The sequence below is a fragment of the Berghia stephanieae genome, chromosome 2 (assembly GCF_034508935.2).
Source record: "Berghia stephanieae isolate SIO BIC M18660-M18661 chromosome 2, UCSD_Bste_1.3, whole genome shotgun sequence".
Classification (NCBI taxonomy): Eukaryota; Metazoa; Mollusca; class Gastropoda; order Nudibranchia; family Aeolidiidae; genus Berghia; species Berghia stephanieae.
The window spans coordinates 89,892,185-89,902,184 of record NC_088361.1 but is presented as its reverse complement, the minus strand read 5'-3'; the positions used below and the strand labels follow the sequence as shown (position 1 = coordinate 89,902,184).

Genomic DNA, 10,000 nt, shown 5'->3' with positions numbered 1-10,000 from the left:
AAAGGTATTTTTAAGTTAAAATTACCATACAAGTAAAATGTCGGTTTGTTTAATTGGTTTAAAAAAATAAATATTTATAATTTTTTTGTGTGTTTGTTTGTTTTTTTTTTTTTAAATTAGAAATTTTTGTTTTGTTTGTTTGAAGCCAAGTCTCATATTTATGATTGTAAATCCAATTGTTAACATCTACTAAATCCCCGGTCATAATATATCGTATTGAGGCGATTAATCACATATCTGTCTGACGGAATATTTATTTATTTATTTATTCATTTATCTATTTATTTATGTATTTATTATATATTTATTTATTCATTCGTTCATTTTCATCAATTTTTGGGGAAATATCTATTCATATTTTTTTTAAAAATCAAATAATTTATTCTTTTTTTAAACTTTTTTGTTATCAATCTATATATTTATTAAATCATTCATTTATTTTCATTTTATTATCTATTAATTCATTCTTTTGTGTGTGTGTGTGTGTGTGTGTGTGTGTTTGTGTGTGTGTGTTTCTTATATATTTATTAATTCATTCATTTACTTGTGTACTTGTTCATGTATTTATTTGTTTAATTGATCATCTATGAGTTAATTCAATATTTCATCATTTTTTCCCCCTTGTAGAATATAACATACCCTCCAATGAGAGCCTGGCATTGCCGGAACATTACGACTTGATGAGTTGGTAAAGTCATTAACTTCTAACTTCAAAAGTTCACGATCCCCCCCCCCCCCCCCCCCCCCACCCTGACCCCTATCAATAGATAGAATGCGCTTGGCCAAGGAGTTCACAACATTGCCATCCGGAAGTACAACGGACCAACACACAAACTTTGTGTAACCATGAACTCTTATAGTCTGGTTAATACAGTTTAGTGAGAACAACTCACAAACGCGGATGGCAAAAACAATAACAAAGGCCTGAGTGACGTCATCTGCATACTATCAATACATTTGATCTCAGCAGGTGAGTATTGTGTAAATGTTGATCTGTGTTCTAATTCACGAGCTTGGCCTAGAACACGACGTAAAAACTGGCTAAAGCTCCTCACAAGCGTCAAGTCTCATTTTCCAATCAAGCTGTTGATTTGAGACCCTTGTATGGCGATATGAGCACAATGTGCGTTATCTATGCCTTGTGGTATGATATTCGCCTTTGGAGCGGATGATCCAGGGTTCTTGTCCCGCGTCACATAGGTCAGTCCTTGTAAAAGACTCTTTATTCACATTCTCTCATCATACTCATGTGTAAAATGAGTACTTGATCATTAACAGCGTTGTCTCTGTTGAGGAGAAAAAATGGTAATATCCTACATGTTGTTAAGTGTTGCTCATGGCTAGGGACCCATTGTTAAGCGCTTTGAACACGCTTAGTGGATTTGGATTTTAGTAGATATATAAATGCAAAAGTTACATGGTGGATATTGCGCTTTATGTCATCTGTTATTATCATTATTATTATTATTATTATTATTATTATTATTATTATTATTATTATTATTATTATTATTATAATTATTATTATTATTATTATTATTATTATTATTATTATTATTATTATTATCATTATTATAATCATTATTATTATTATTATTATTATTATTATTATTATTATTATTATTATTATTATTATTATTATTATATTATTATAATTATTATAATTATTATTATTATTATTATTATTATTATTATTATTATTATTATTATTATTATTATTATCATTATTATTATTATTAAAGCTCAAATTTTATTTCCTTATTCATTTATTTATTTATCTATCAATTCGTTCGTGCATGTATTGCACATTATCTATATTCCAATTCACAACGCGAGGACACACCGAGGATGTACAAAGAAGAAAACAGCTATCAAACGCCGCACTCAGTAAACTCAACAATGTATGGATTAGAGGTGACAAAATAAAGAGAAAAAACAAACTGAAACTGTACCGTGCTCTTGTAAAACCGGTACTTCTGTATAACTGCGGCACTTGGGCGTTGACAAAATCCGAAGAAGAACATCTGGATGCCTTCCATCGCACACAGCTAAGAAGGGTACTGGACATCAAATACCCAAAAAAGATCTCAAATGAATCACTCTATAAGATCACAAAAGAAAGACCAATCTCCCTTGACATTTTACAACAACGATGGCAACTTTTCGGTCACATTCCACGCAGGGACAAAAACATACCAGCTAACCAAGCCATGTCGGGATACTTCCAAAAACACGGGAACCTTTTCAGAGGAAGACCGATCACAACACTCCCTGTGATCCTAAACAAAAACCTCACAACACTTGGACAAAGCATTAGTCTCATAACGGCAGGGGACCTTGAAAATCTGAGAACCCTAGCAGAGGACCGGCAATATTGGAGACACCTCACACAGGAAATACTGGAAACAGCCAAGGCGACCCGATCTTTCGGTCGAGACGCGAAAGGCATCTAAGTCAGTTAAGTCAACGCTTGACCTAGATCACAACGATGACGAATTGTTTCTTTTAGCATCTACTACTACAACAATGTCACTTTACCCCCCAATAATTTATCATATCATTAACGGAACACTAGATACTTTGATGACTTTGTAAATTCATTAATTTCTGACTTCAAAAGTTCACGACCCACTCTATCGATACATTTGATCTCAGCAGGTGTGTCTATTGTGTACATATTGATCTATGTTCCAATTCACAACGGTTGACCCAGAACACTAACGATGACGAATTGTTTGATACACCAACAATATGTGTGTGTTACATGTGCTACACATAAGTCATGTTTAGTTAATGCGCCCAGTCGTGCCCATCAATTAGTGTGATCAATGTCGTAAAATGAGTGACTTTTTTTTTTAATTGTTGGTATTTTGTAAGTTTAGATTGATAGAGGTGACACAACAAAAAAATGGTAAACCAGGTAGAATTTTCGACACAGGCCGAGAAGTTAAAAAACAAACAAACAAACAAACAAAAACAACAACAGAACAGGAATTAAAATATAGAAATAAATAAAAAGGCACGCAATTTTACGACATTGAGCAGACTAACTGATGGGTACGTATGTGTGGGTTACCCAAATAAATAACATAACTTTTATGAATAGCAAGAAAGAGATGAGTTAGGTTTAAATAAATATTATTATAATTAATCTATGATAGGCGATTAAAAATAAATACAGGTGTTTGTCGCCTCAACTTTATGGCAAGTCGGTATTTCACGGAACTATTATGGATAAGAAACGGTGTAATTATGACATAATTTCTGACCCATTCCATCAAAACAATATATTAAATAGAGGTGATACAGATGCTCAATATGGATTTAAAATGATGAGAGACGTGACATTTTAGTTGGGTTGTTTTTTTTTTTTTTGTTTTTTTGTTTGTTTGTTTGTTTTTTTTTCACTTTCAGAACACTATAATTATTCTCCTCAATAAAACAAATTAAATTAAACCAAGTCTTATTTGTTGTTGTAAAGAAGTTATTCAAAGCCATAAGGCCCATTGGAGGCAGCGTTTATCCCGCTTTCTGTAGCATGAAACAGACAATAGCAATTGCTTGTTACCCTTTGAGAGAACGCTAGTCTATCGCAACCCCCCCCCCCAAAAAAAAAAAAAAAAAAAAACCCAACAAAACAACAAACAAACAAACAAACAAATAACCTCCAGCAATATCAAACAGACCCAGCTAACCAGTCACTGCAGGGTGAACAGGGGGGAGGGGGTCAGAAAAAAAAATCGACTTCAACTTGGATCAATCACGATGTATTTGTGTGTGTCGTTGTGAAGCGAGTGCTCACCAACTGAGATATCGGGACCCTGATTTTTGTTGACTATAAATTCGATGTTTAACAAACTAAATCACCAAAATATGGGATAGCGTGGCTAGTGGTACGGCCTTTGCTTCGTACCTGAAAGGTACCGAGTTCGATCACCCGCCGCGCTGTGTGGCCTTGAGCAAGCCACCTCGCCTAAGCTCAATTTGCGGCGCTGCACTGCGACTGACGATGGGTTATTCCAGTCTTCCCTTGGAATAGACCCTAGATAAAAAATTCCCCATGGGGATGAATAAAGGGAATTTTATTTATTTTTTATTTACTTAAAATATAATACCGTTTTGAGGCATCGGGTAACATGATAATAATATGTGATCCACAAAATATAACCTAGTATTGCTTGCACTTTATCAGTACAACTTACAATGATCGAGGCATCGTCTTTTCTAGGAAATGCTGGATTTTTTTTTAAACTGTAAGACACTCCATGGAAATAAACAACACAACTCAAGAATCATGAAATCAAAACCGAATTGAATTCCAGGAAAAGTATTGAATCACATATAAACCCTTTACCGACGCGATGATCCGATTATAATCCTTGGTTTAATTTTTTTTTTTTAATAGAAAGAAATATATTTTAAAAACTCGAAACTTTTTCCAAAGAAAAAAAACCCAGCTCCTAAAACATGTGTTGAGGTAACTAACCACAATCGTTCATTGCTTTCCGAGTATGTGTGACACGTGCGTGCATATTAATGTGCTCATTCATAGATGGTGAGGTGTGTGTCGTTTCTCGATAGCTATCCTTGATCGATCGGTCGTGTTTCATCATTCAATAAATAATATCAAAGTAGAAGAGAAAAAAATTATAAAATCAGCATTACATTAAGTGTACTTCTATGCAGGTCTGATAATCCAAATTGTTATGGGCTCGTTGATGAAATATTATACCTCGCAAACCAACGAAAAATATTATAAATACTCCATTACAACAGTGTAAAATCAAACCAATAATTGCCTTCGGTCATCAGATCTGCACGTTGGCTTCATACGTTTCAATAGTACACAAGACTTTGAAAAAAAAAAAAAAACACACCTAAGATGAAGTATACACTGACTTGAAAAGAATCCGAGATGAAGAAAAAAAATACACATCTTTCCACGAAAACCAAAAATGAAAGGAAAAACCTCAAAAGAATCATTGGACACAGTATAACACCTTCGTACAAATTGCTGTCACACAGTTGGCGAGGACGGCTGTATACTATAATATTGGATTGGACCGGAGCTACATTCAGAATTCAAATTAACCGGTTAACTGCCGTACTCTGGAAAAACTCGTATTTAAAAATTTGACCAGAAAACTCGTCCTTCAAATAAATGACCCTTATCTTGGCAAAAACTCTCAAACCTGGGACCACGCGAAGTCTTCTTTAAGTCTTAGTTTTGAGGGGTTTTGCCATTTAAATCAATTGATATTTGGAGGACGAGTATTCTGGCCAAATTTTTAAATACGGGTATTTCCAAAGTATGCGAGTTCACTGAAAAAAACACTACGGCAGTTGTATGTAGACAACAGAGTTCTATGTAGACTTAAACTATCAAAACTCACATGGCTTTACAACACAACAGTAGATAATAGATACTGTGGACTGATCCGCTCCTGAGAGTATGACGGGTGTATCTTTTCTTTTAATCCTTATATATCGTATATATATTTCTTTTTGTAATAGTCGTAGGACCAAATGAAGCGTGTAGTTCTTATTTTAACCGAGCGAATCACTGGTTATAATGAATGCTCTGGACTTGATCTCTCCACTCCCAGATTGAATGGGCGGCCATTGTTCACACCCATTTCATTTGATATAGGCTTTACAATTCGTGCATAGGGGACAATCAACTTGAGAGGCAAATAGTCAAAATACAGATTATTATTATTTGTGTACTAAAAGTTTGTAAACGAACCAGTGCAACAGATTTGTCTCGTTAGCTCAGTGGTTGAACACTCGCCCCATGACCAAAAGGACTGGTATTGATCCCAGGTGCGTTTGAGCTCTGTCCAAAAGATAGCAAGCAATTGCTATTATCGGGAATAATGGCGAACGTCAATATCTCCATCACTGCCGTTCTCCGACGAGCATATACGCGTCTCCAGATGAGAAAATCATTACACATCTGGTCATGTTTTGACTTTAACATCTTCTGATCGCATGGTGTTTGGAAAAGTTGGAGACGGTGTGAAGAATAACGAGGACCGACATTCTTTGTTTAGAACCAACAGGTTGGTTGCTAGGCGGACCTGACGCCAGACTGTAGAACCCTGTTAAGGCATGTATTTTAAATTCATGTTTTCAAAATTAAAAGGACAAAATACTATTTTGAGACGATTGGTAACATAGCACGGTTCATTGCCGTCGGGTGTAAAAATTCTGCCAATGACGAGTGAATCCGGTGCCTTCGACAGAAACCCAAGCACTGGCCTATGGTCTGCTGAACTAATGCAACTTACAACACTCCCCTACTTCGCCTGTATTTATTTTTTATTTATTTCAATCCAAGACCAGACGAAAAATAACCAGTTGATCACTATACATAGAACTCTCATCCTTAGTAAACTGAAAATCTGTGGGGACTCATAGTCTTTGTTCATTGTTTTTATTTTGCTACGTTTCACCTCGTTTTCAATTTTTTTTAAAGCGAGCCAGAACCAGAACGTATAGTTATATCAAATGATCACATTTCTTTTCAACCCTTCAATCAGAAGAAGAGGCAAGCCAGAAATAACCAGCAAAAACTCTACAATAGCTATTTCTATTTTAAAAAGCAAACAAACAAACAAACAAAAACAAACAAAAAAACAAAGCAAACAAAAAACAACAACAACAACAACAACAACAACAAAAAAAAAAAAAACAACAACAAAAAAAAAAACAACAAAAAACCCTTGTCTTAATATTAAAAGCAAAAAACAAAACAAAACAACCATAGATCATTTATATAGCGCAATATCCACTAAACGTACTCAAAAGCGCTCTACCAGACAGCAACACTTAACATGTAGGACAAGACATGACTCCTTCTAGGTGATATTGCAATTTTTTTCCGACAAAGACAACGCTATTAACGGCCAGGTCATAATATACGTCATTATAGATATTGACAAGACTATTAAAAATACGAGAATTTAATTCTGTCGGGAATTAGAAACAGAGGTAGATAATGCGAGATTAGAATTCGTCCATTGCTTCTGACAGGCGCAAGTTCCATACAGGAATACTATAATCCACAAATAAATCATTATTATTACTTTAATGTTGACTGCAAATAGCTTCAGAAAGGCTCAAACAACACAATGCTCCTATGTCTATGTATAGGATTAAATTGTCTGATGTCACGTCCGCCCAACAACGAGCAGCTTGGTTCTAAACAAAGAAAATCGGTATTTTTTTATTCTTCATGCTGGCTAGAACTTTTCACATGTCATGTGATCAGAATGTATAAAAGTCAAAACATGATCAGATTTATAATTTTTTTCTCCTCCAGATACACTGTTATGCTCGTCGGAGAAGTATATTAATAGGGCCATTGTTCCGATTTTTTAGAACCAGTTACTAAGTTACTATGCGTCATTACGAGGGACTTGACGTCACGACTGTTGAAACCTATTGTTGGTTTTGGGAGGTGCTAAAAGCTCAGTTGGTAGAGCATTATTTTCACCCGCAAAGGACCGAGATCGATCCCGGGTTAAGTTAGGTGATTGGGTAGCCGGGATTGGCCCCTTATAAAGTGCTTTGAGTACGTTTGGTGGATGTTGTGCTGTATAGAAGCTTAAGGTTTTAAGGGCTTTTTTTAAATTTATTTTTGGGGGGGGGGGGGTGTGAGTATTTTTTTATTTATTTATTATTGTACTATACATTAATAATCGTATATAAAATTCTTTGTCCCGAATCTGCAGCCAGGCCGATCGACGAACTGATACATGAACCATAAAAAGTACCCCAATGCATTTTGATAAACCCCACATTACAAACAACAATAATGTATCAAATTACAGCATAAAATATTCTGAATCCATCGTCTGTCCTAAATCATTAGATAAATTATGTTGGTCACAAAGGAACTGCAACCGAATTAGGTGAAGCAGGTTAGAGATGCCGATAAACTGGTAAAATCTTCTCTCTCTCTCTCTCTCTCTCTCTCTCTCTCTCTCTCTCTCTCTCATCCGATTTTAACCCTTAGGTCTAACAACCAATCAAAATCGCTATGTTGTCAACAACAACAACAATAATAATAATAAGAAGAAGAAGAATAACAATAATAATAATAATAATAATAATAATAATAATAATAATAATAATAATAATAATAATAATAATAATAATAATAATAATAATAATAATAATAATAATAATAATAATAGTAATAATAATAATAATAATAATAATAATAAATTAATAAATAAATAATATGGTTTTTATATAGCATCTTACCTCGTATCTTAGCAAATTCAAAGCGCTTAAATGAAAACAAAGTTGGAAATCTCTCTCTCTCTCTCTCTCTCTCTCTCTCTCTCTCTCTCTCTCTCTCTCTCTCTCTCTCTCTCTCATTTAGAAATCTCGAGAAGATCTGTTAAACAGTATAAGTAGGTAAAGGTCATACTACAAACACTCGATATACATTACATCAACTAATAATAATTTCAGGCCGATATAAGGGGAAATATGCTACGAGCAAGGAATATATAAAGCGAGAGAGAGAAAATGTAAACAAAATCCAGTGTTATTAATAAATGTTAACCCATTCCCGTGCTCCTCTGTCAACATTGGGCATTGGGCGTTTGAAACGACATGGTATGAGTGACGGAGAACACCCTACGTTGTTTGAAGAAAGTGTGATAGGGCAAACATATTAATATAGCGTTAAAAAAATGACAAACAGTGGGGGAAAAAAGACACGACAAATCAAAGCAATATGTTGAAGTATACTGCATTACTAACTCTGACGTGCAAGGGGGTATCGATAGATCAGTTGGTAGGGCACTACTAGCTTCACACGAAAAAAAAAAAAAACGAAGTCGAAATGTTCTTATTCTCTTACCCCCCATGTCCATCCAGCAGTGATTTGGGTAGCTGGATCTGTTAGATCTAGCGGAACGCACTTTGCAATAGACCAGCGTCCTATCATAAGGATAGCAAGTAATTGCTATTGACCGTTTCACGCTATAGAAAGCGGGATAAACTCATGTGCCTAATGGCTCTGAAGGATCAGAGACACTCTGATGAACAATTTTTTTTTTTCCATTTGACCAAAATGACATTTTTCAAATGTCGATCAATAAGGATAATCTCCGTCTAGTCTAAAGTATCACTAGGTACCTGTGACATCTTTAAAGCACCCTTGGATGTCAAATCGGGGTCACCTTAATCCGATTGATATTTGAAGTAAAACTTTTTTGGACAATTCGGTTTTTAACCAGTTAAATGCCGTAGGTAATCCGGAATTTATGTATTTAAAAATTTGGCCAGAAAACCTGTCCTTCAAATATCGATCGATCTAAACGACCCTCATCTTGGAAAAAACATCTCAAACCTGGGACCGCGCGGGAGCAGCAGACACTGGTGCAAGATAAAGATCTGAAAAAGTGTGTATGAAAGAAACAGTGCCGGTGGGCAATCGAGGCAAGCTGATTTTTTTCTAACGGGTTTTTATTTTTTCTCTTGTATTTTTTTAATTCCTGCTTTACCGGACACTGTTTCAAAATATACACATATTCAGATCTTTATCAATACAGGGAGGTATAACAGTACACTGTAACAAAACACTGTTTGCTTGTTTTGTTTTTTGTTTGTTTTTAGTTTTGGCCACAAAATTGTGGTATCAAATTATATCGATGGATTACGGTTGTCAGAACTGTCAAGAAGCCCCAGGAAGTCTCGAACCTGGGGCTTCTTTATATCAATTTAGACAAGTTGAAAGGTCATCCGAATCGATTACCATTTGAAAAATAACAGTTTTTAAAAAGTTTTTTTTGGACTAAATTTAAAAAAAAAAAAATGTTGACAATGTAAGCGCTAAATATATTATCAAGATAGAATAAATATTATGCGATTGTTAAATTTAAGTCAATGTTGATTTTCTTTTATATTAAAAAAAAAGATCCCTTTAATACTATGGCGTAGGTGCTGTAGGAAATACTGATATAAACTTTAACATATAATA

At 34.7% G+C, this 10,000-nt stretch overlaps 1 protein-coding gene across 16 annotated transcripts in view; it reads right to left on the bottom strand.

Moving 5' to 3' along the window:
* LOC144965798 (death-associated protein kinase 1-like) overlaps nt 1-10,000 on the bottom strand; it is a 179,222-nt gene that overhangs the window by 88,221 nt on the left and 81,001 nt on the right. The window contains exon 1 of one of the 16 annotated variants that reach the window (XM_078901526.1): nt 5,394-5,457. The exons of 9 other annotated variants lie outside the window; for them this stretch is intronic. The gene's annotated coding sequence lies outside the window, so the exon portion shown is untranslated. Of the gene's footprint in view, nt 1-4,202; nt 5,056-5,393; nt 5,458-10,000 lie in introns of those variants that run through there. 6 more of the 16 variants (XM_078901530.1, XM_078901525.1, XM_078901528.1 and 3 more) reach the window with 6 other exon arrangements.